The sequence below is a fragment of the Anser cygnoides genome, chromosome 2 (assembly GCF_040182565.1).
Source record: "Anser cygnoides isolate HZ-2024a breed goose chromosome 2, Taihu_goose_T2T_genome, whole genome shotgun sequence".
Taxonomy (NCBI): Eukaryota; Metazoa; Chordata; class Aves; order Anseriformes; family Anatidae; genus Anser; species Anser cygnoides.
In genome coordinates this window covers 143,177,789-143,203,867 of record NC_089874.1, presented here as the reverse complement: position 1 = coordinate 143,203,867, position 26,079 = coordinate 143,177,789, and the positions used below count along the sequence as shown (strand labels likewise).

The following is a 26,079-nucleotide window of genomic DNA, read 5'->3' as shown; positions in this document are numbered from 1 at the left end:
AGGGATTAAACTGCTTTCTAATTCTGTCTCAGAGACCAACTGCACAAAGTAAATGTACTCATCTTCAATACTTTGTGCTCTAGAGAACATATGCAACAATTCACAATAAGTGTATAAACTTTAAAATTCTCCTCTTAAAGTAGATAAATGACCTTTTTATCAGTGACCAAAAAAAAAAAAAAAAAAAAAAAAAAAGGGCCATAGAATATTAATGTGATAATATTTTACATGTGGTGTGGTTTTGGAAAACATTTGCACAACTGAATGATTAAAAGCTACATAGATGCTTCAGATGGTCCTGCTGTAAAAGTGTATGTAAACAACTTTCCATAATTAATGGAGGGCTTAAACATTTGAATTAATGTAATATGTTTTTTTGCAAGGTTCAGAGTAAGTGACTGAAGTAGAAATCTGGCTTTACCATGACTCTCCTTCATCCTTTTCAGACTTCCATGGACAGAATTTTGCTGTCTCTATTTAGAAGGTAATGACAAATTCCTCCTGATCTTACGGAAGCAAGGTTTCACTCAGCACTCACTATACAGCTGCTGCTGGCAGCGCTGTGTCACCCAGCCAGGGTGTGGAAAGGACAGCCCAGTGCTTTGGGATCCTTCGATTTACTACAATCAGTGCTGCATCTCATCTTCATGGTTTTGCAGCCTAAGAAGAAATAGTTACTTGACTTCTGTTAGGTGTATTTTGAATGCAATTACCTTTTGTTGCTCAGCCAGTCAGGCCTAAAAAAATTTAGAATGACAGAGCATGGCATAGAGTATAGTTATTTTCCATGGCAATGGTAAATATTTGCTCTCTATTGTAACTTCTCTTTAAATTTACAGTTTTGAAGGACTTATCCAAACATATCTGGGATTTGTTAACTGCGAAAGGGGGAGAGTGAGAGGATACAAGAAGCTATAAATAACACAATACAAGTCCTGAGTGGTGTGATCACACAGCTAAAAACTTTTGGCCACACAACTTCTTCTATTTTTCTGTATACTGTAGTTCAGCACATCGTACCTGTATCCTACAACATGGAAGCAATTAAGCTCTGGAAGTGACGAGCTGTGGCAGTCCTGAGGGAAGCTGACACACAAAATGGCACCCATTCCCCCGGGGGGACCTCGACCACAGAATGTGGCACAGCCTAGCGGCTCTCCCTGAAGGAGCAGGAGGATGGGAGCAGCAATGGGAAATGTGGGAGAGCGGCTGCAGAGCCTCAGCATGCAGCTGATGAGACCTTGGCAGATTTGATCTGTTTTGTTTGGAGGGCTGAGGAAGGCGGACGGGAGCTGGGAGGACCAGACACACAGGACATAGCTGGAATGCCATGCACATGTTTCAGGGCTGTGTTCCTCCCCCTGCTAAATGAAGGTTTAGAGAAGAGCCTGGAAAACTCTAAAACTTTAATCAGTCGTTCACTGTGAGATTTCTGGATGTCCTTCATTTTAGCATGACAGAGAAACAACTAAGGGCTGACTTGTTTCTGGACTATGATTAGAAATTGATAAATGAGGGGTTTTCAGTGTGGCAGATGAAGATGTGACTGGTAGCCGGTAGCTCATGCTTGACAAAATTCAGTCTAGAGACTGAATACAGATGCGTAGTTTGCTTTATCATTTCTTTGTTGTTGCTTGAACAGTGAGGGAAAACAAACAAATGTTGTGGAGCCTGAAGAGAGTTCAGTGGAGGGCCACTAAGATGATCAAAGGACTGGAGCACCCCTCCCATGAGGAGAGCTGTGAAAGCTGGGACTGCTCAGCCTGGAGAAGAGGAGACTCAGGGGGGATCTTTTCAACGTGTCTAAATACCTGAAAGGAGGGTGCAGCGAGGATGGAGCCAGGCTGTGTCCAGTGGTGCCCAGTGCCAGGACAGGAGGCCCTGGGCACAAACTGGCCCCCAGGAGGCTCCCCCTGAGCACCAGGAGCCCTTCTGTGCTGTGCGGGTGACGGAGCCCTGGCACAGGCTGCCCAGAGGCTGTGGGGTCTCCTCCTTGGAGCCCTTCAGAAGCCGCCTGGACGTGGTGCTGGGCACCCTGCTCTGGGTGTCCCTGCTTGGGCATGGGTGGCACCAGGTGGCTCCAGAGGTCCCCGCCAGCCTCAGCCATCCTGGGATATTGTGGTTCTCTACCACCTTTAAGATTTTATTTTTTTTTAATAAATCTAAACCATTTTAATAGATCTACAAGTTTTTAAGTGGCCATTTATTCGAGTATTCTATAGTCTTGTCCATAGGAAAGGAGAAAATAGAAAATAAAAATAGAAAATAAAAATAAAAATAAAAATAAAAATAAAAGTAAAAATAAAAATAAAAGTAAAAATAAAAATAAAAATAAAAATAAAAATAAAAATAAAAATAAAAATAAAAATAAAAATAAAAATAAAAATAAAAATAAAAATGGATTGTTAAATGCAGAATTAATATGTATCAAACAAGAGTATAATTTCCCACAGTAACGCTCCTAGTCTGGTGGGAAGGAGGACATACAGAAAAAAGACAAACAAATACCATGTGAACTAAAAATAGGATGTGCATAATGATTTTCAACTGGTAGAGAAGGGGGTTGATGAATTCCCACAGAACTGGGAAATAGCATGCATTACCCATTCTCATGAGGTCAGTAGCCATTGGGTGTTTCATCCTCCCTCCCTTCTGAAATCCGCCCAAGGAAACAAAGCATAGGAAGAAAGAAAGAAAGAAAGAAAGAAAGAAAGAAAGAAAGAAAGAAAGAAAGAAAGAAAGAAAGAAAGAAAGAAAGAAAGAAAGAAAGAAAGAAAGAAAGAAAGAAAGAAAGAAAGAAAGAAAGAAAAAGAGAAGAGAAGAGAAGAGAAGAGAAGAGAAGAGAAGAGAAGAGAAGAGAAGAGAAGAGAAGAGAGAGAGAAGAGAAGAGAAGAGAAGAGAAGAGAAGAGAAGAGAAGAGAAGAGAAGAGAAGAGAAGAGAAGAGAAGAGAAGAGAAGAGAAGAGAAGAGAAGAGAAGAGAAGAGAAGAGAAAGAAAGAAAGAAGGAAAGAAAGAAAGAAAGCCAGAAAATATTCAGTGCTGCCTTGTAAGATTTGAAGTAATTTCAAGTTCTTGAACAATCTTCTACCCAGCCAATCCTTTTCTTTTTTATGACTAGGAGGTGCAAATCTCAGTCCAAAATGACGACCTATCGTCAAGTTAACCTTTGCTCTGGTGGCTTTAAAACCCTTATGGTACCTCTGCTCTGGTTCCAAAACTTGTTTGTACCTCACTCCATGACCTTAAATTTAGTCTCTCATGCTTGTGTAGCTGGTTCATTTACATTTTGCTGTGACATAGCCTACCTATCAATTAACAATCCCTTCTTGAAATCTTAAAGCCTGTATAAATCTTTCTGTGGGGGCTCTACTGTGTGCTACCACAGTGCCTAATCTCCATTCACACCAGGATACTGTTGTGAAGCAACAGTGCAGGAGCACAGGGAGAAACAGTCCCTTCCAACATATTAGCTGCTGAAGTAGCAAGGTGTTTTCCTTTCATCTGACAAATGCTGAGTTATGGCACAGAAACATGAAGTGAATTGGAAAATACAATTGAGTCTGGGATTTCTAATTGTAAACCCTAGTCCTTAATCACATGGCAATCCAGCTTTGGTTGTTCTTTGCTTGACAGAAAGCATTTTCTTTAGTATTTCCTTTTTAATTTTTTTTTTAAGCAGATATTTCCTGCTGTGGTTGCATAGAGACCCTAAAAGGTAACACTTCCTTGAAAGTGATGGATTGGTTTACTGTCATTCCCCTGATGAGAATGTCTGGCAAAAGGGCGATTTAAAGAAAGTGAATAATGATAACCATATGCATAAGGACATTGTTATAAAACAAAAATTATTTTAGTCTCTTTTTTTAAAAATAAATACTTTTTTTTTTCTGGAATTAGCACTGCTGATGTAATGATACATTAACTTCAAGTTATCTTTAATATAAAAGATTAATTGATACTGTTAGTGTAGGAAGAGTGGTAATGTTCTTATTGGCAATTATCTAAAAAGAACACTTAGCATAGTTATAAACTGTTGCTTTGTAGGATTTAAAAGCAGTTTGCAACTCTTAAGGACCATACCAAATAACTAATCTATTTCTGTATGACTAGAAATTGCACTTCTATTGAAATGTATGTAAATTTGACACATCAGGTCAGTTATAAAAAAGTAAAGAAAAAAGATTAGCAGTAACTAAATTGAATGAATTATGTACTTACTGGCAAAGAACACTGGTATTTCCTAATCCCTTCTAAGGCTTTTTCTCTGTGTGTAAGATTATGGATATTTTTCCTGAATATAATAATATGTTTTCATGGGTCCCTAGAGGCAGACGCCTGAATCTTCTCATCTTTTTAGGACAAAGAAATATTTCTTAAAATTATGGGGCATTATGAACACATTTAAACCGGTTCAGAAAGAGATTAGAAAGTTATACCCTGCTAGGGGAGAGTCAACATTTCAGAGAACAAAGCCTACTTCCAAAAAAATCTGAGTTTTTGTGGGCTGAGTGTCTTTGTAAGTCACCTCAGAATGGGTTTAAGTTGCCAACATTTCTGCTGGCAATTAGAGCTAACTGAATATAAATTTACTTTACTTTTTGTGGGGCAAACAGTGAAAAAAATTTTTTTTTCCAAAGCACAGCAGTGCTATTATCAAAGATGGACAAACTGCTGCTGTTCATTCCAGACTTCAGCTAAACTCTTGATGTCATGCTGGCAAAGCAGCGATACGTCTACCTTTTTCTTTGTTGAATACAGGTTTCTTGTTTACTAAATATGTTGGCTCATAGAAGGTTCCAATAAATAAGAACAGTTTTCTGATCAAAGTGGTAAAGCAATCTTCAGTAACACATTGGAATGAAGTGGTTCAATTTATTTTTTATGATTCTAACTTTAGTCTAGAACTCTTCCTTAAGCTTAGTTTAGTATATTCAAACTGTTGTTTGTTGTTGATTTTTTGTTGTTGTTGTTTTTAAGATGTATTGATTTGGGGGAATTTTTAGGGTTTTATTTAAATTTGTGGAAGCTTTAGTTGTTAAAATGTGCAAGGAGAAGACAATTCCAAACTTTGGTGAGCCCATCTTTGAACTTTAGTCAAAATATCATCACTTTTCAGTCATCTGCATATGGACAAAATAAGAATAGGTCAAAATGCAGGGCTCTTGTTCCAAGAAATGTTAGAAACTTAATAGAGTAGTGTTTTTTCTAAGATGTTTCTTTTATTTTTTTCTATTTCATTAATAATTGAATTCCATTTCATTAATAAGCAATTTTCCACACAGATTTTGAAACAAACAAACAAAGGTTTATAAACTCTTAATGTAAGCCATTTTGACCTATTTTAAAATGTGTGTGTGTGGTTTGTGTTTTTTTTTTTTTTTTGAAAATCATTTTGTCCAAACTAGTATAGCTGCATAAAAATTAAGGTTTCAGTAAGGTAATGTTTTGTTTTTGTTTTTGTTTAAAAGACAATGTAATTCTCATAATAACAAACTCTCTTGATTAGTCTGAGACTTGAAGGCGGAAAGTGTTATGGAAATGTCAAATACAGTTAAAATGCCAACAAATAAAAGAGTTTCATAAAGAAAATGAAACTTCACATTGCTATAAAATACTCTCCATGGCCTGATTTTTCAGACAGCTTGTTTCCTACTTCTGAGTCCCATAAAGAAATGAATCAGGCCAAAGGGAAGCCTGAATTCCACTGTGTCCTTTTCGCCTCTCAGGCACAATAAAACAATGCAAGTTTTAAGATTTGTTTTTTTCAGTAAAGTTTCTGTCATCATAAATATTTTGATAATTAAAATAATGTGCAATATGTATTGATAATTCTCATAATAATATGCAAACTTGTCACTAATTTAATATGCATACTAATAGGTAAATATCTATTTCCCGAAACACTATGCCATCAATAAAACAGAGTTATTCTTTACAAGTGCTGGGATTAACCTTTGGATTCCCATCAGTACTGTAGTTTGGCAGCACAATGAAACATGAATCATTTATAAGCCTGTATGTGACAATTTGTGGGTTCAAGAAGTTCAGTAAAAGATCGTTTTCTTCAGAAGGCAAGATTACACTCGTCCAGGAATTTGTCTGTTGCATAGATGATCATGTTTCAGCTTCATATCCTGAGGATTATATCTTGCTGTTATTCCTAGGAATTGAAAAGGATCTTTAATTCCGTAATTTGTGAGTGTGAATAACTCAGACTCAGCTTCCTTCCAGTGCTGCAGGAAGGAGAGCAAGCTGGCACATTAGTTCACGCAAACAGCATCCTGGACCTGCAATGTGAGCTGTCTGGTTGCATGGGGAGCCTGATTGATTGGGATTTACAGTCCTCTGTTTCTTAGCAATTTCGACAGTTCTAGCACAGCACTGTCAGTTAAATTCAGCCTTTATTTGCTCATGTGATTTATTTTCCAGATGTGACAGAGAGAAAAAAAGGAGACGCAATAATCTTGCTCCCTTTGCAGACTCCCTGAGCCAGGCCTCCCAGCCCCCTGTACTGCCCCTCGCTGCCCCATCTCCCCGCGCTGTCCCTTCTCATCCCCCTCGGCTCTCCTGGTGTCCCGGGGCCCTCCTGCCAGCCGGGTGTACATCAGCACCCCTCTGCAGCAGCACTCCCCTTCCCTTCCTGCCTCCCAGTCGTATAGCTGCGGTCTGTCTTGGAGATAAGTCATTGAAGGTGCCAAGTGGTTAAATTCTGTGTTGGCCTTTCTGGTCCACTGACAACTGAAGGTGTGTTGGAAGTCACGGCTGGTAGATACATGCTGTAAGCACATCCCCAATTAATGGAAATGGTCAGAGGTGGCATTCATTACTTCATGTGATGCAGGCAGAAAAAATGTTGCTGGACTGGAGGCAAGAACTTGCAACTTTACCCGGGACGACCCTAAGTAAAAATTTCCACCGTTGCCCTTTACTGGCTCAGTTAAACACAGTCACAATTGACGTTGGCCCTTTGAAGCACCACAAGCTGCCAAACTTGGGAACTAAGGACCGATCTGTGTTGTACTTTTTTGTGTGAACCTCAGAACAGTTGAGTCAAAATAAGCTTCACATGCAAAGTATCTTGACACCTCTATTCAGGTGCAGTGCAGGCTTTTGTGAGCTTTAAAGATGAATAGAAATGTTTTTGTTTGATTCAGTCCCAAAAGGGCTTGCTGCCATGTGCAGCCAAAGCAGAGCAGCATTTGCAGAGCAGGCAAACCTGTTACAGAAATCTTCCTTCCAGCCATGTGAATGTATGGACTGCCTGTCAGCAAGTCCTGTCCCCAGGGTCATGTTTCTGTGCATAGTAGAGGAATAGCCACAGTGGTATTTCTCCTCAAAACCATCACTTTTCAAACGCCACTATTTCAGTTTTTTAAGAAACCTAAAAATGACCTTGTCTTGAATACAGCTGATCTAAATTAAAATCTTCTGAACTGCACTAAAACTTTTTCACTGAAGTGAGTTCAACCTCCAAGTGTTGTGAATGGTTTCATGGATTTGTGCAAATGTTTTGTGGCACTCCTCTCCTCTGTGGTCTGAGCTTCTTCTGCATCTCTCTCATGATGTATTATGGCACACTGTCACAGCAATCCTATGCTGCAGGAAAGGCTGCCTAAGCCTGAGGCAAGAGGGAGGGCTCTAGAATGACAGGTCCCAAGAGGCACTTCAGCATCACGTCATCTGCAACATCATGTGGCCTTCGATAAACTATTTTCAGTTCAGTTTAATGAAAGAAAATGAAATGTGTCTATATGAAAATGCTGAAATATTTCATTCTGGTCTGAGGGTAAAAAGACCTTTTTAGATTTTCCAAAACATTTCAAACAATTTCTCAAAATATTCTGGTATTTAGTCAACAAAACTAACAAAAATATTGGGGCTTAGAAAACCTTTGAATGAATAGTCATGGGAGTCTCTGTGCATCCTAAAAGAAAGAAAAGATGCTCGGGAAGACAAAGAAGGAAAGAGAAAATCCCAAAAGACAGCGATGGCACCTTGAAATGTTGGGTACACAAGCTATATCAGGCTTTTATGTGAATGACAGAGAACTGCTTGTCATGTATAGTGTCTTTGATGAGACTGAGTGACTAAAATCATCTTTTCTCATCCTTTTGTCTAGGATGTGCTACTTGTTTCCACGATGTAGATGTACTCCATAAATCTTCCTCTAACACCTTATTGAATTGTATTTCTTAAGAAAAAATATATTTATTTATTTATTTCATTTTGGTGATCAAAGCAGTCAATTGAAATTAGCTGGCTAATGTTTCCCTCAGATTTTGACTGTAGGAAATTGCATTGATGAACCGATATCTAAGAAGTGCTTCACTTTTTGGCTTATCATAGAAATGAAATCATATTGCTTTTGTGCAAGCATATACAGATGTGGATTCCCTTCTTAATCACTTTTGAGCTCATTGTTCTTGTGGAAATCAGCCCTCAGAGGTAATTACGTTGTGACCGCAGGTGATTGGACAGAGGAAAGAGATACCATATGAGCCCTCAGGAAAAGATATCAGATGTGCTCATTCCCTTTTAGACATTGGGTAGTCAACAGCAGAGGGATGAAACACAAATGACCTGTATATAGAAGCTTCAGATGAGCTTGCACCTTTCTAAATAAGTAAAACAGAGTTGATTTACAAACCAAACATCATTCATTTTATTACCTGTAAAGTTTTAAGAGTTTTCTCTTCCCCTCTGCCTGATGGTAGTCATTCATTCAAAAGGGCAAGTTCTGAACCTGGATTAAGGACCTGACAGAAATGTCTCTGTGAAAAGTTTGGGTTCTTGCTGTTTGCCAAAGTTTCCAGCTTACCTTACAGCAGGACCTTACAGAAGTCCTTGTTGGAAAGTTTCAATGGAAGAAAAGTAATTAAAAATCCACATTGACTATAACTAATCTACTTCTCTTCACCCTGTCATGTAGCTATCTCAATACACGATCAAGGGATGCTCTCGTCTTTGCTTAAGCCACAGTAGTATGTTTGGAGCACATATGCTACAGAAAGAAAAGAGCTGATATTGGATAGGACCTGGTTTATGAATGCTACTTTGTCCTCTCTCTGTTTTGACATCCTGTTGTCAAGAATTTCTGAGGAAAAAGAAATGAGACTGTTAGGATTTCTGGGTTAGACCAGTATTAAATAGACACAAGTAAAATACTGACATCTCATAAAGTATGGAGTTAATACTCCATGACGTTTTCATTTAAAACATTACTTTGTTTCAAGATGTTTTAATGCATATATTAATACAAAGAATGGGGAGGGGAAGTTCCAGAAGGACCAAAATTCCTTCTTTAGGAACAGAACAATGTTATGCCATAAAAACAGGACTTATTAAATTTGTAGATTCTGCAAAGAAAGCTGAAATAACAATTTACTAAGCAATGGGGGTTGCTTAGTCAAATGTCACTTTGACTTTAGTGTAGATGTTCAGCAGAAATCTTTTGCGTGAGGTTTATATCCCTTTATAAGAGCCACACTTCATGTAACTTTGTGGGAGGAGGAGAGGTGGATCAGCCTAAATTTGTGTGAGAGCAGTAGAGATGGTGTGTTATTATCTAAGTCTGGAAACCACCAACATTGAAAGTTGGTCTTCATCATCTACAGTGAACAAAGTAAGCACTAAATCTGTGAGGAGGTCCAAATCAAAATTTGGGTGCCATGGTTTCTATGTAATGTCTAAACTTCTCCTTCCATAGCTGGCACTGTTTTAGATTTATCTCTATTATACTGCTGTCAGTGCTCATTGATTTTGCACACTCCAGTTTGATGGACCATTTAATTAACATTAATCTGTTTTGAATATACAGACTGCACAGGTGAGTAAGATATGTACACTGTAGTAACCAGTTTCTTGTTAAGTACTATCTTTATACAATTAACTGTTGATAGCCTATACCTAATTAACAGATAAGCTCCTTATAAATTTCCTGTAGTATAGCAATCCTTATTTTAACTTATTTTTAATGCAAGGTCCTTGTCAATGATGTAGGTGTAATTTCTTGCTGCAAAAGCTGACTTGTAACACCAGTCTGGTAACTGGACTATACAGCTGGTTCTTGAAGATAGGCCTTTGAATCATTTGCCATCTGGTTACTTGGAGTTTACGTAAAATGAATTTAGTGTCATTCCCCAGATGTCCAGCCTCTCTTGCCATTTATGTTAATTTACCCAGTTTGCTGGCCAGCTCCGAAGAAGGGACAAAATACGGATAGATTGTGGAGATCAAATTCCTCTGTCTCTCATGGAAATGACTGAAAGGTTGGAAGGATGGAGCAGGCATGCTGGGACTCTCATATTTTACTTTCCAAAAGCGTTTCTTCTTGCAGCTGTCAAGGCAGTGAGGAATTTGTAGAAAACCTGAATGAGGAATTTTCTTCTTACCTAAAGAGAAGTTTTAATTCCCAGAGGATACAGTGTCTATTGGAGCAGTGGAAATGTACATTCAAGGTGAGCAACCAACATTAGCCAAGCTGAAAATGATTATAATGGGTCACAGAGGAGTAGCTGGTTATATATATATACATATATTTTTTGTCCTATAATCAAGGTCAGGAGATAAAGATTTATTCGAAGTTGTTCAAGTATGTCTCAAATAAAAAATTGTTATGATGGAAGAACGAGGGTTGTCTACCTTCTTAATGTAGGTATCAAACTACAGAACCATACTATCTAATTTGAGTCATTCTTTACGAAGAGATGAATATAATGACTCAGAATTGTGGAAGGTGAACTTATTGAGTGTAAAGAACATTAATATTAGAAATATGAAAAGATTTGTGGTATGCCTACCTACTATGAAAGCTAATCACTCAAGTCACTGGGGTAAAAAATGATACCAAGTGTGTGATTTCTAGCTCTCGACTCTAATATTAAACAGGGTCCAAGAATTTTACTAAGAGGATTTCAGATATGAGAACTGCAATTTTTCTGGGATGCTGCTTACACCACACACCTCTGCAGACCGTATCTTTAAAGTGGTAATCAAAGGAAGCATGTGCACTCCCAGGACTCTATATGGAAGGAAAATGAATACCCATCACGTCAAAGTACAAGAAGTAAATTGTTAGCTTTGCCTCATGACTGGATTTCTGTTTTTCTGTTTTTTTTTGTTTGTTTGTTTGTTTGTTTGTTTTTTAACAGGATTTACTATTAAGTGCAGGCCTGTGATCCACATCTTTATCACTGCTTCTGAGAAGGATTGATTATTAAATGCAGACCTGTGATCCATATGGTAATCCCTTTCAAAATTCTGAATGCTCTTCAAGGCAAAAGGTCTAATGGCAGGTCTAGATCTTAAATCTCTTGGTATTTCCCTGTCATTTTTTGTTTCATACAGGCAAAGACTCCAAGGATAGATGAGGTTAAAAAAAAAAAAAAAAAGAAAGAAATCAAAAAGGAAAGAGAGCAGATGAACAAGTTTTGCACTCGGTAATTCTGTTCTGGGAATTCGTAGCGACCACGTCAGCAAAAATACTATTTTGCTGGTGTAAGCGAGGCTGTGGACAGCCATCCTTGTCCAAGCTGGGATGTACTTACTGCAGATATTATTGTCCCCAAGCTGCTCATCATTTGTCTGTCCCCTTCCACAGCCTTGCAGGTGACAGGAACCATGCCTCCAGTTCTGCTCCGGCTCAATGTGCTGAAATGGAGCCCTGGGGGTCTGAATCCACTGCCCATACTGGAAGCAAGCAGAGAAGGAGAGGATCCCCTGGTTTTCCTACCTTCAGAATGGGGATGGCGATGGCTCCCAGCAAAGATCAGGCAACAAACAGCTGGGAAAATGACAGCACATTCAACCTGCAGGGCTGATCTGCAAAAATGGATAAAGCTTATTTTGGGGTGGTTGTTCCTATATAACAGGGAGGCTTTTCTAGTGAAAACAGGTTTAAAATATTCCATAGGCAGTCGCATGAAAGTAAGTGTTCAAAAAGCCTACATGTAATGAATATGCAAGAGGTTGTGCAGACACATTTAACTTTGGCTGTTTTTGCAGCCTATGTATTCTGAAGATAGCTTTTATATAGAATATATATATATATAAAACATATTTAGCATATTCCAATGTTTTTTCTATATGAAAGAGCATAAAATATCTTGACTTCCTGTGATGAAAAATTGCAAAAAAAATCTCAAAACTAATGTATTTAAATTGACTGATATAAAATGGAGACTTTTTTTAAAGGCTCTGAACATTTTCAGCAGTGCAGACACTTTAATTCATGCTCTGTGCTTAACTAATGGCAGCTGTATTCTCCAAAATTGTACACTTGGTCCCGTCCTCCCACACTCTCTCACAGCTAACCAACAAAAGCTCTCAGGGGTTTAAAAATAATCTCACTGAGCTTAGGGCATAGGAGGCTTTTACAGTGATGATATGCTATGGGCCTTTTGTAAATCAGTTTATCAAACCCAAGACAAAGCTGCAAATGTAGAGATAAATTTTTAACTCTAATTATGCATGTGGTAATTATTAATAAAATAGTAAACTGATGGACAGCAGCCTAGTGCTCATTAAGTACTGAGTAATAGTTCTGCAAATATCTCATTTATATTGCTTTTAACATTCAGAAATCAAAGCATTAAAACAACCATTGCCATTTTTAATTAGTGACAAATCTGGATGATTTTGATGAAGCCATAATTTTCTGAAGAACTGATATTTCTCATCATCACTGATGCTAATTGACTGGGGCCAGTGAGAAGTTTCGCTGACCTCAGTCTTATTTGTACAATGAAGTTTAAGTAGCAGGGCCTGAAAATGGGATGCCTAATTCAAACCACATTTTTGACAGTGTCATGTCTAGCACAACATAATAATAAAAGGAAGACTTTTTTTTAAATGCTGTAACTGTTGGTGCAAATGATCATAACCAAGGGAGAGGACAAAATTACCCCTTTTTCCATAAGATTTGTTTATGTAGAAATTATATTTATTAGCAGTCCTTACTATGCAAGAACAGGTGTATTGACACGTTCTGCCTTACCGTCCTGGTACTAATAATTCCAAGAAACATGCTTGCAGTGCAACCAGAAAAAAAAAATGTTGATAGTTTAAAACCCTATAATAACTCTGTTTATTTTGCTGGCTGTATACAAGGTTTTTCAAGGGTTTCCTCCTCTATATGGGTACATGGCATGTTCCTCAGCTATGTAGTAGTCCCTTGTCACTGTGTGCCCCTTAGTGCCAGATAGAGCTCATCAATGTGTCGTAGGCAGACCCTGTGTTTGGGGCAGTTGCTCTCTCAGTTTACCTTAATGTTCAGATCTGCTGTGAGTGTGCAGGGCATACACAGTGGTTTTAATGCTTTCAACGTTGGGACCATCTACAAAAATGTTAGATCAGGTTGACTAATCTTTGACTATTAATCAGCATTTAGCTTAAGAGTAGTTCAAGGGTAGCTCCTGTACCAGAATGACATAATACAGCCAGAAGCAGGGTTGTGGCACTTCCCAGAGCTGTTGGATAATCCATATAGCAGTCTGGGGTCACCCTTGGACCAGCTGTACACCCAATCCCCAATTTACAGCTGGACCACTGTCATTTTCCTCTTTGTTAACCACTGCATTCAATGCTTGGTCTTTTGTCCAATGAAGAAAATTGATAAACAGTTGTTAAGATTAGGATTAGGATTAGGATCTGTGTTGCCAAACACAGAGAATATGACCTTTTTGCTGTGTATCAGCCACCAAAAGAAGCATCAGTCCAATGTCACTTTGCGACAACAAAATACAGTAGGACCAACAATTTTATCATCAAAGGGTTTCTGTATGCCAGAAATTCACCCAGAAAGATCTTCAGGGCTGGAAAGAAGACAAGTCTGGGCAAAACCCAGACATTTGGTAGCCTTGCTCACAGTCAAGGGTGTCCTGATTTATTCCCTGATTGTAGTGTAGTGCTGCAGCTTGAGATGTGTTCTGAGAAAGATTTGGCACAGCCAGTAAGCAAAGTCAGTCACTCTTTCTGTCTTATAGTGCCATACATGTCCTCCCAGCTGTGAGCAGCAGCTTTCCTCCTGCACCTCAGCCCCATATGCCAGAGGTGTGGCTGAGAGGGAAGACACCTCCACGTGTGTAAGGGCATGAAGCAGGGTTTATTTCAGCTCCTTTTGAGTTTTATTGAATCTGTGATTTTAGCCATTGTAAATGTGGGAGTCCAATTCCCTTCCCTGCCTGTGTTGCTGTTCTAGCATCATGCCAATGAAATGCTGCTGGCTGCTGAAATCAGAAGAGTTGCATTTTAAAACAAGAGTAGTCAGTGATGAATCCAGCGTATGTTTTTTAACTCAAACAGTCACTAGTACTGAACTGGTGGAAAGAGGCATGGGACTAAGCAGGGAAACAGGGGAAAGTAGATAAAAAATTAATGGCAGGAAGCTAGAAAAGGCAGGAGGAAAGAAAGAGCCTGGGAGAATTAGAGAGAAAGAAAGAAGATAGAAGCAGAAGAATCGTTGTTGGACAAGAAAGGTGCATCAAAAGTGAACTAACAAACTGGCAGCACAGTGGAAGAAAAGAAAAGAAATATAGAAAAGAGGGAAATGAATAATGTATTGCTCCATTTGCACTTCAGTTCTAAAGTGGATTTCGGAGTTATTACTGCAATCCGGAAGTTTTCCAGCTGAATTGGAATCAAGCTCTCACTTCACCCTTCACATCCAATTAGGCAGTTCTTAGATCATTACGTATTTATAGGTGCTCATAATCTCCCATCCTGACTATGGTAGCTTTCCTACAGCTTGAGCTTCTTGACCTTTCTGTGTCTTCCCTCTGGCACAGACTAAAAGCAGCCACCTCCGCATCCATCTGAAGCCAGTCTCCCTTTTCATTGTATCATTCTGTGTTTTTTTTCCCTTTTCCCTTCGTGAAACTTCCTAACAAATTCTGTTTACCTTACTTCATTTTGCATCATCCTATCAACTGTACTTACAAGGCAGATTCCATCTACAGTGTGTCCCCCTCTTCAAAGATACTGCACTCACATCTTATATTGCATTGCCCTCTACTCCTTGAATCTCTTCTGAATACTCCTTTGTGCACTGAAGCCACAAAGACCGAAACTGGTATCATTAACATGTGTTTTATGGAGTAGAAGCTACACTTTAACGGAGAAAAATTTTCCTGTCAAACTCAGTCACGAAGATGTAGCCTATTGTAAGCTTTATCCTTTCAAGTGCTGTTTGTGCATTTTCTGCTCTTTGGGACAAGTTCGACATTTTCTCCTGTGGATGGAAAATAACTACCACAGGGGTACAACAAAACTTTTTCAGAAAGTGCTGAAAGTCTTCATGAGAAGTGGCCCTGATAAACAAGCCTTAACTTGCTGTCTTGCTCTCCAAGTTTTTGCTTTAAGCTACTGGGTTCTCTGAATCTCTACAAAAGGAAATAGAAAAGAAATACAAAGGTGTTTGTTTTACAACTGGGTGATGTTTGACACTGAGAAAAGACAGCTTGACTGCCCACCTCTTGTGCACCTCCTGCCCACCTCTGGCCATTCCACTGCCCTTACCTCTCCCTCCAGCAGGGAAGGATTTACCTTGTTGTATATTTAATTATCTCACAACTTGAGGTTGAGAGATGAAGGCTTTGCTGCCTTCATCCACATGGCTGTATAATGCAGGGAATTAACAATTGGTGGTTTTACTGGTATACCAGTTTCTCCATGTTGGAGAAAGGACCACCAGTGCAATAATTCACTATTTCTGTAACCAACCAATTACTGTGTCCTAATATCTTTGGTGAGCCAAAGCAGTCATCACCAGAACCAATTTGCCCCACCAGCCCTACATCTGGTAACGGAGCAAACGACAAGTCCTGTCTGCCACACTCCTTGCCAAGAGAGGAAGAGCTGATCATGCTCAGTGAGAAATTGAATTACAGCCACAGCAGGAACCCTGCTGTAACTTCATTTGATTCTCATTGCATTCTTAAAATTATTTTCTTGTTTGCTTAACAGTTATTATTTGACTTTAGTCATCTAACAGTCCAAAATATTTAAAGTAGGCATTTTAAATATAATAATAAGATTAAATGATAATATTGTAAATACAATTAAGATATGATTTCAGCCTTTGATACAGGAAAAATAGAGGCATTGACAAGATGTATGTGTGTGTCAGCAAATCGAGTATTAAAGTTTGTAACATAATTAATGTTATTTTCAACCTCACTAAAATAGTGTGTCTCCAGTCTTGTAAACTGGGAGTGTTTCAGGATTTTGGGGAAATTGAAAACTTCTATTTGTGCTTTAGAGAATTGTCTTCGGGCATTTTAATGACTAACGATTTCTTGTAAAATCATTTTGTTTGTCTTTATAGTATTCTGACATGAATAGATTTGCCAGTTAAAAACAGAACCATTAAAATACGTGTCAGCAATTAAATATTTCCTTTGCACCAGGAAAGTCTGAATCTGAGTGAAATTACCTATTGTATCTGAGGAAATGTGATGTTACAAACCGAGCTGTTAAAGCCTGTTAAGATCACCAGCCTGTGTTTATTTTATGTGTCAGAGGAAGCAATTGTGTGTGCACGGGGGTACAGGGTTATGCTATTTAATATTTGCCCACAGCCTAGAAGCCTTGCTCAGTTTGTAGTCAGGCATTAATCAAATTACCCATTCTTTAACTTTTGGAGATGGTGGGACTGGTATATGTACAGCTTGAAACGTAAGTACAGTGTAGGCTATGTCTCTGCTGTCTCAAATGGTAACAGCAGTTCTCTAGGCCCACCTTTAATCTTTGCTGTGGGCACTCATTTCTGGTACCTCAGCCTTCTGTGCTTGTATCACCTGGGACACACCGGGGTGCTCTTGTGTGTCCCACAGACCTTTAAAGCTTACAGGCTGCCTATTACATACTTTCTGAGTTTTACCTGTATCCCAGCCTCACCCACAGGCCACAGTCACCACAAATCACATTATCTGGCCCTTCACCAGACTGTTCAGAGCCTGCAGACCATGCTGCCTAGTGCTCCCATCCCTGATAGCAAGTCACGTGAGACCTGGGACTGGAAGGCCATACAATGGCTGCTCCCAACTCCTCTAGATTTACCTTTCTTCTGGTATCAAAGGGAATTAATAGTGGTTGTGGTACCTGCCAGCCTTCTTCTGCCCACCCTATGAAGTCATGGCTGCAGCTCTGGAGAGCCATCCCTGGGCAGAAGTGCCACTGGGTCATGAGACGCGACCTGGTACTGCTAGGACTGTGTACTAAACCACACACGCTCCTCTGCATCAAGCACAGCCACCATTATTTATTAGCATCATTTACTTTTTGGCTTGTGACTACACGGCAGAACTGAACATGTACCATTACAGAATTCTTTTCCCTCTGCATATAAATGTCAGCACCTATACCTTTTTTTGTTTTGTTTTGTTTTGCTATTGCTACAGCTTTATTTGTCACTTAGCTCATGCAACAAATGGACAAGCACGTACAGACTTTGACCCATTTTTGCACCTTATATTGACTTTGGAACAGTCCCAAGCACTTACAGTTTGTAATGTATTTGGCCAAAGTCTCCAGTCAAGGATGGGCCAGTGTCCCATTTGCTTATGGCAGTTAATGAGTAAGGAAACCAAAATGCACTGGTAAGACCATTTGTCCTGCCACATCTGACACAGCCCATGGTGTCCACAAAACCTCAAGAAAAGGAAAGAGTCCTCTCTTCTTTCTGCCAGGAGCCAACTCCCATAGAAAACCAAAGAGCAGATGCTTTCAGGCCTCTATTCCCGTACCAAACAGGATATCTGTGGCACCCTTGGAGAAGGGGAGATTGAGACAGGCCATGATCTCAAGCACTGAGCTAAAATGGTATCAGAAAAAGCCTGCCTGATATAAGATCGGTCTTCAGTTCCTGTTCAGCAAAACAGGGCAACTGTGTAATTAGTAGCAGAAGAAAAACTTCTGTCTTTTACGTCACATAGATGTATCTGTCCCTCTTAGGACAATAGTGATATCCACAGGGATATGTGCTTTTTAACTGTTCTTTTTGAGGTACCTATACCTAAAAGGCAAAAATCTCATTATCCTCCTCTTTCCTTCTTGGCCTGGAAATCTTTTAAAATATTCCCTGTGGAAATCAGGTCCATGATTTTCAGACCATATGCTGAGTACGACCTGTTATTCATTCAGATCCTGAAAAGGCCCAAGTGCTCTGTTCCTCCCCATCCTCTGGGTGTGAGTACTCTCCTTCATGAAGGCTGGCACATGGACATGATGGCTGGGGGCTACAGAAGCCATGAACATGCTGTAATGCATCTTTTCTGATTACGGAGAGTTTAACAGGATCAGGGACAGAAACCTGGCATTGATGTTAATATTTCTCATGTCCCATATTTCATGCCAGGTTGAGCCTGTACTTGGAGCTTCAAATAAGTCTCCCAGGAGCAAATTTTCACTCTCCTCTGTACCTCAATATGCTGGAAAAAGAGGAGAGGGCAGACTCTCGGTTAAAAGTCAGGCTCCTGACAGACCACTACTCATATTGCTTTGCTGAGGCTGGGCTCATTTCTTTGCAGACCTTGTCCCAGGAGATTTGCCTGGAGATCTCTGACCCCAGGTGGCAATACTGGGAGGCTGGCAGAGATTGCAGAACCACAGAATGGTTAAGGTTGAAAGGGACCTCTGGAGGCCATCTGGTCCAACCCTCCTACTTAAGCAGGGACACCCAGAGCAGGGTGCCCTGGACCATGCCCAGGCGGCTTCTGAAGGTCTCCAAGGTGGTGACTCCACAATTTCTTGGCAACCTGTGCCAGTGCTCCATCACCTGCACAGTAAAGAAAATGTGCTTCCTGATGTTCAGACAGAGCCTTTTGTGTTCCCATTTGTGTCTGTTGCCTCTTGACCTGGCACTTGGGTACCACTGAAAAGAGCCTGGCTCTGTCCTCTTTGCACCCTGCCTTCAGGGGTGGTATATACACATGAATAAGATCCCCCCTGAGCCTCCTCTTATCCAGGCTGAACAGTCCCAGCTCTCTCAGCCTCTCCTCATAGAAGAGATACTCCAGGCCCTTGACCATCTTGGTGGCCCTCTGCTGGACTCTTTCCAGTATGTCTGTGTCTCTCTTCTAATCGGGGGGTCCAGAACTGAACACAATACTCCAGGTGTGGCCTTATCAGTGCTGAGCAGAGGGGAAGGACCACCTCTGTTGACCTGCTGGTGTTACTTTGCCTAATGCAGCCCAGAATACCATTACCCTTCTTAGCAGCAAAGGCACATTGCTGACTCATGTTCAACTTGGTGTATACCAGGACTCCTAGGTTCTTTTATGCAGAGCTGTTTTCCAGCTGGGTGGCCCGCAGCATGTACTGGTGCCAGATAGCTGAGTCCTTCATAACACCATGCTAATGGTACTAGCCTGCTGTTGGTCTTAGCTTCCTGACCTACATGTATGCGGCTGGAGAACCTGTGGCTTCCTCACATGCTCTTCTAAAAAGTTAAACGGGTATTTGAGATTAATAGAGCAGTGGTGCAGTATACCTGCTCTGCACCACTTTGGCTCACACTGGACAAAAAGTGGTCTAGTCTGGAGTGTTATAATTACTACACGCCCAGTGGTCCAGGCACTCGGGTCTGCCTACTGCCTAGCTGCTAGTGCCTGCCATCCATAAAGAGGGATGTGCAGAGCACGTCCCTTCCCTACGCATAGCATTGTCTTCCCTTCAGCCTTCAGCTGCGTCAAACTTCTTAGCTTTGACTTGCCTTGGTGGGGAGAAAGGTTGTCCCTGCAGTGGCCATGGCCAGGGCTTGAGAAAGAAGAGTGTGCACCTTGTGTCTTCTAAACTAGTTTTCACAGGGTAGATCATCTGGCGTGGTGATAGCCTCTTCGTAAAGGATCTTATCCAGCTTTATATAGTAAGGGTAAATCTGCTGAGCTGCTCCAGATCAGACTGATGATCTTTGTCAGGGGAATGAGCATGTTTCACATGGAAGTTTTATTTTATAGAATCATAGAATGGCTCGGGTTGGAAGGGACGTTAAAGATCATCCAATTCCAACCCCTCTGCCATAGGCAGGGATACCACCCACTAGATCAGATTGGCCAAGGCCCCATCCAGCCAGGCCTTGAACACCTCCAGGGATGGGGCATCCACAGTTTTTCTGGACAACCTGTTCCAGTTCCTCACCACCTTTACAGTGAAGAATTTAGGATTTCCTCCCATGTCTAGTCTAAATCTGTCCTCTTTTAGTTTAAGACCATTCCCCTTTATACTAAGACCGTTCCCCGTTGTCCTAGACCATTCCCCCTTGTCCTTTTTTTTTGTCCCATTTTGAAGTGAAACTGTTTGTTGATCTGTGCTTATGAGCCTGGGGCAGGTCCACTGCAGTCGAACATTCAGATTGGATGTTAGAAAAAGGTTCTACACCGAGAGTGTGTTCAGGCACTGGGACAGGCTCCCCAGGGCAGTGGTCACAGCACCGAGCCTGCCAGAGTTCAAGAAGTGTTTGGACAATGCTCTCTGACATGTGGTCTGATTTTTGGGTGGTCATGTGTGGAGTCATGAGTTGGACTCGATGATCTGTATGGGTCCCTTCCAACTTGGGATATTGTATGATTCTATGAAGAGAATCACAGAAGAGTAGAAAACCAGTGCTCATCCTCACCACCTCTGCTGCTGTTAGAGCGGACGTGAGGAGGGGAGAGCCACACTGTACCATCAGCACATGTCACAGCACTGGCAGAGGCATGGGGAGGGGGTACAGGATACTTCGGGGCAGTCAGCAGGCACACTGGAATCCAGTGGCATGTTGTGACTGTCTGTGGATGTGGTGAAACTACCTGCCTGCCTCCAAACTTCTTGCAGACATATCAACATCTAGGCAGTACATGTGACTGGCGGGCTAGGGCTCCTACAAGAAATTCAGTCCAACAGCACAAACATGCCCACTCAGTACATATTGCCACAGTCAGTATTAAGAGAACTAAATTCATTTTTTCATTTTTCAGGATTCACATGGTAGATAGCTGTAGTGAGGAACCTAGCCATAAAGAACCAGGACGTTATCAACAAGATCATATGAGAAAGCATTGTAATTCCAATGTCTATTTTTATACCCTGAATATTGTAAGTTTTCTGTCTCTCTTGCATGAAGTATTGTGAGCAGAATCTTTGCTGAAAGGAATTCCAACTGTTTTTCTATCAAAAGATGCACAGTGCCAGCACATATGTTCCTGTCTGAATTGTGAAACAGAGAAAATGGAATGGGAGACAGCTGTGACTAGGTTAATAGTAAATTAGCATTTTTCTATTGGAGTGTGAAGAGGGAGGTAAGAAGCATTGTTAATTCCCAATCTCCCTAAAGAGTCTTAAGAAAACTAGTCAGTTATCTCACAACTTAACATTTTGCAATGCTGCTTAACATTCAGCTACAGTAAGTGAAAACCAGCACTGGCTACTGTGCTGTACTTATTAAAGCTAGCAGAGCATTACAGAAAAAAAAGATTTATGGTTACTAGCAGGGATAGAGGTAATGTTTCCAGCAAGAGGGAAAAGAAAATAATTCACAGTGCAAATGTTACTTTTATTTGGTTTGCATATATACTATGTATTATATACCTAGTGCCCCAAACTTAACGTGTTGCTAAAGAAAAAGAACCCCTTCAATAATGAAATATACTTTCATGTAACAATTGAACAACATACAGTACAAAGAAAGTTTTATATTATTGACCAATTGTCTCAATACTGAAGATACATCCATAGATTTAAACACGTGAGAACACAAACTGCCCTAAGAAACAGCAAGTAATCTCACTACAATTGGCAAAGTTACTCAGTGTTCACATCTGTGTGAGTGAGATCTTTTCTCCTATTAAATCCTCATGTATTCAGGTGATAATGTACTCTTTTGACTGTTGCATGATAGTCTGCTTAATCTTAGAATAAGCACAAAGAAACACGGGTGTATTGAATATTAATATTCCTTTAGCAATATATTCTGAGGTTATGGCTTTATCAAAAAGCAAAAACACAGCATCCAAGTTCCCCAGGCTAATTGTGTGCTGGGGTTTTACAGAAGATAAGTGCTATGCTTTATGCTTTTGCATACTGTCAGAAGGTGTGGAGGGACAATTTTGGGTGGGTTGAGAGCTGGAGGAAGCAAGCTGGTAACAAGTCCCGTAGTTGCTTACCTGTGATCTGCCCTGGTTTTTCACTCTTCTCTTCTAAGAAGAGAACATCTTAGAACATCTCTTCTTTAAAAAAAAAAAAAAAAATCAGGACCCATAGATGATTTCCACACTGATGCAAATATAAATAAACCTTGTTAAGAGATAACCTTTCCTCTGATGCCTCCTCCCATTTCTTCGCAATCCATTTCCTGTTTGTTAGGGTTCATTTTCCCACATCATCTGCTGTTGGACTTTGCTTTGAAACCTGACAGGCATGAAAGACAGCTCCTATAAGAAGGCAGGCTATCTCTAGAGTTTATGCTTTTCACCTACTTGCAGTAAGAAAGGAACCTCTGAGAAGCGGTGGCAGTGAATGTTGGGGCTAAGGCTGGAGGAAAAATTAGTTTTGTAATGTTCCAGAATAGGCTTGAAAAGATTCTTTTAGTAACTTTTCTGCCAGGCTCAAAGCTTTATCTTGTTGATTTTTGACTCAAGTGCTTAGCCACTATTCAGAGCTGTGCCCAATTACTCTGTTAGTAGGGAAAATTGGTCTTTACAATAAGGTTTTTCTTTAGTGAGATTCAGTTTATTTACAGAGAAATCTGCACAGCATCCTGCATGTGTGACCACACTAGGACCACATGGCAGCAGGCAGTTCACTTCCTCACGTTTTCTAAGCTGTCCTTCCCAGTGAGTTTCACCTCGGGAGCTCAGTGTGCTTCTTCCCCGACAATCGCAACGGCAGCTGCTTCACCCCCCTATTCTTGTTCCCTGGTGCCTTTGATCAGCATATGCACAGATCTGCTGTCAGCCAGCCTCTGGCTCCATGGGGTTTAGCTGTGCCTCAGTTTGCCATGCTGCTTCTGGCCTTTAGCTTCAGATTTAATTGCTCCTTCCTTTAGCAGGGACAAAGGACATTTGCCTGCTGGTTGACACAGTCCAGGTGCTAAAGACAAACACAAGCTTCTTCTAGCACAGCAGCACGAATATCTTTCTCCTAAAATTTCATAACTTCAACATGGGACGCATTAGTTTCTTTTTGCATGTGTTATCTTATGACTTTTATCTGCAGAAAGGATATGAAAAGGATGATACTCCAATTGATGTTTGCTGAATTTGTTAATATATATTTATATCTACATTACACACTGCATCCCCTCAAAATGAAAAGGGGAATCCTTTTTCACGTATGTATTAAGAAAGGAATACGTACACCAGGTTTGGGAAGAAATGTGGCTGTCCTAAGTCAAAGCCAAAGCTTTGGCATGAACCACTACTTTTCACAGATCTGAATTATTCAAGATACAAAACACAGGAGCTTCGCCTATTTGATTTTATGCAAAAGCCTTTTAGATCCTGATTTTTAAAAGCACAATTGGATCACTTTAGAAAAAATACTGTGAAGTTTAAAGAATATATAATTGTGAAGATTGCTTAGAGAAGGAAAGAGACCTCGGTTGAACAGAATATAGGAAAACAGCAAAACGAGAAGCAAAGAAAATAGCTTACTTGTCAATAATACTGATGTACTATACTTACAAACATTTCTTATTATTCATTCATTCATTATTATTATTTTTAAGCTGGTAGCATTTAACCTATTACTGTGTCTAGAAGGAAGTGATTATAGTCTGCGACAGAATTTAAATTAAAATCCTAGCTATAGTGTTGTTTTGAGAATATTTTAATTCTGGGACTGTTGCCATCATGTATTTATAACACAGAAATTTTTGCAACTGGAAGAGTTATCCATAGTAGTTAACAGACTGAGTTATATCTGTGATACTGCAGTTATCTATTATTTTAATATAGTAACTATGATTCCACTGTAGCTGCTAGTATGGAAAATATTGAGTTTTAAAACACAATATATTAGTGGAGTGAAGAAGACAACCTTGCTAGTTCTTTTACACTGAAAAATTTCATGGTGTGACTTTCCCTAGAGTTTTTCCACTGCTAAGAATACTGCTGTTGTTTATGTGATACTGAACTTTTTTCTTCCTGCAGGGAGTTCAAGACACACAAGCCAAATGTTTTAATAATCGTAACAACTAAATATGATGGTGTTTAATATTCTTGCATTTGTAATGAGACTGTTGACTGTTTAGTCTGTTAATTCTTTTGTAAAATGTTGCCTGCTACACTGGAAGAAATTATGCCTGCCTTCTTTGTATTTAGATCAATGAAAAACAGCATTTGAGGAAATGCTACATCAGATCTATTATCAGTACTCTTCAGATTTGTAAAACATAAGATGACCGATCAGTTATTTCAGTGCTCTGCAGAGCTAGAGAGATAATCTCTAAGTACACAATTTAAACTGAATAATTACAAGAAAGACACTGAGAGATTTTCATTTGGATACCTTTAGAGTCTATTGAAATTAAGATATTGGCATTTTATTTTATTTATTTCCTTGATATTTATATATATATTATGTTATTTCTTTATTTGTATTTCATTTATTATATATCATTTTATGTTATCTCTGCTGACATTCTATCTTCTGTATTACATCAGTGAGCAGCAACAGCAGTACTTTGGGTTTTGAGAATTATGACAGTAGACAAAATGGTAAATTGTTTATCTAACAGCTGCTTTACATTTTCAATTTACCATTCTTTGATGATGTCTTGTTTAAAACAGTGTGTGTTTTTTGGATTAAGACATTGTATGATTCCTTTGTATTAGTGTAACAACTAACTTGACTTCTTAAATTTGTTAGTAATTTATTTTAAAGGACTGTTTGCTGAGCAAGCTAAACAAATGCAGGTAGTCGTTCTACCTGTGGTAAAACTCAGAGGTCCTGTAGTATAAACAGTATCAGCTACTCTTCTGAATTAAAAATATACAGAGGGAGATTCTCACAAGTTAAGTTACTTTGGAGAGGATGAATTATAGGTCAGATAACCTGGCAGCCTTTCAACTGACAGTGTAATGTTATGAAAGTGAAATGTGATCATAAATTTCCTTTTTCTTGCAGCTGCTAGTTGCTAGCATTGCCCAGACCAGGATATAAGTGCACGTACAGTCAAGTTGGTGAGAAGAGGTACAGGTATGGGCTCAGACCTTTTGCTTGGCAGCTTCTGTACATTGGCATAATTGTATAGTTCCCTACAGTGGCCAAACCTGGATGGCATATGTGCCTGATTCCAGATATACTTCATCTCCTGCATTCACATGCATTGCAGGTGTTTTTTTGTTTGTTTGTTTGTTTGTTTGTTTGTTTGTTTTTGTAAAGAAGCAATTGAGTTACCTGGCAAGATGTTCCCGTTTCACTTCCAGAACAAAGCATGCTACCCAGCCCACATGCACTTCTGTCGCAGGGGAGCAGCTGAGAACCCACATGTGGTAGTTGATGGTAGCTGTGATCCCTAATCCCCTACAAGATACTCAGAGACCACAGCAATAAATGCAGTATTAAAATGTATGCTGAATGAAATAGTATGATATACTGTCAGCCCCCACAGAAGTTCATAGGTATTTTGTTGTTGACTTCAAATTCATCTTGAATTCTACCCATGCTATTTCAAGGTAATTGGAAAGTTTTCTTGAACATTTATATCAAATTTGGATTTATTTTTTTTTTAAGAAGGCTTTCTCCTTATTTAACAAGGCAAGTTTGGATTTTACTGTTTATCATTGCACTGTCTGACTAGAGAGGGACCCCAAACTCACATCACTACTGACCATGAAAATGGTCATCTCCCCAAGACTCCTAAAGCCCTATGAGATTTTTACACTTGTATCTAAGAGTTACCTGATCAAAATCAGAACTAAGGTAGTAAGGTGCCACATGTATTTCCATCTGCATTCTCTGGCTTGTTGTTATTAGTCCTCACTAATGGAGAGGTAAAATAACGTAGGTACATACAGATTTTCTTATTTATTACCTTAATTACATTTACTATAGTTCAAGATATGTTTAGCAAATTGTATTTACTACTATTCCTTTATATAT

General features: G+C 39.7%; 1 long non-coding RNA gene across 1 annotated transcript; it reads right to left on the bottom strand.

Moving 5' to 3' along the window:
- Positions 1 to 6,021: 6,021 nt before the first annotated feature.
- Positions 6,022 to 22,306, bottom strand: LOC136789788 (uncharacterized). The gene is made up of 3 exons (XR_010828764.1): positions 22,140 to 22,306; positions 11,547 to 11,688; positions 6,022 to 6,160 (listed from the first exon to the last, which is right to left on the bottom strand). It is a non-coding gene; the product is annotated as an uncharacterized lncRNA (long non-coding RNA).
- Between the last annotated feature and the right edge of the window lie 3,773 nt (positions 22,307 to 26,079).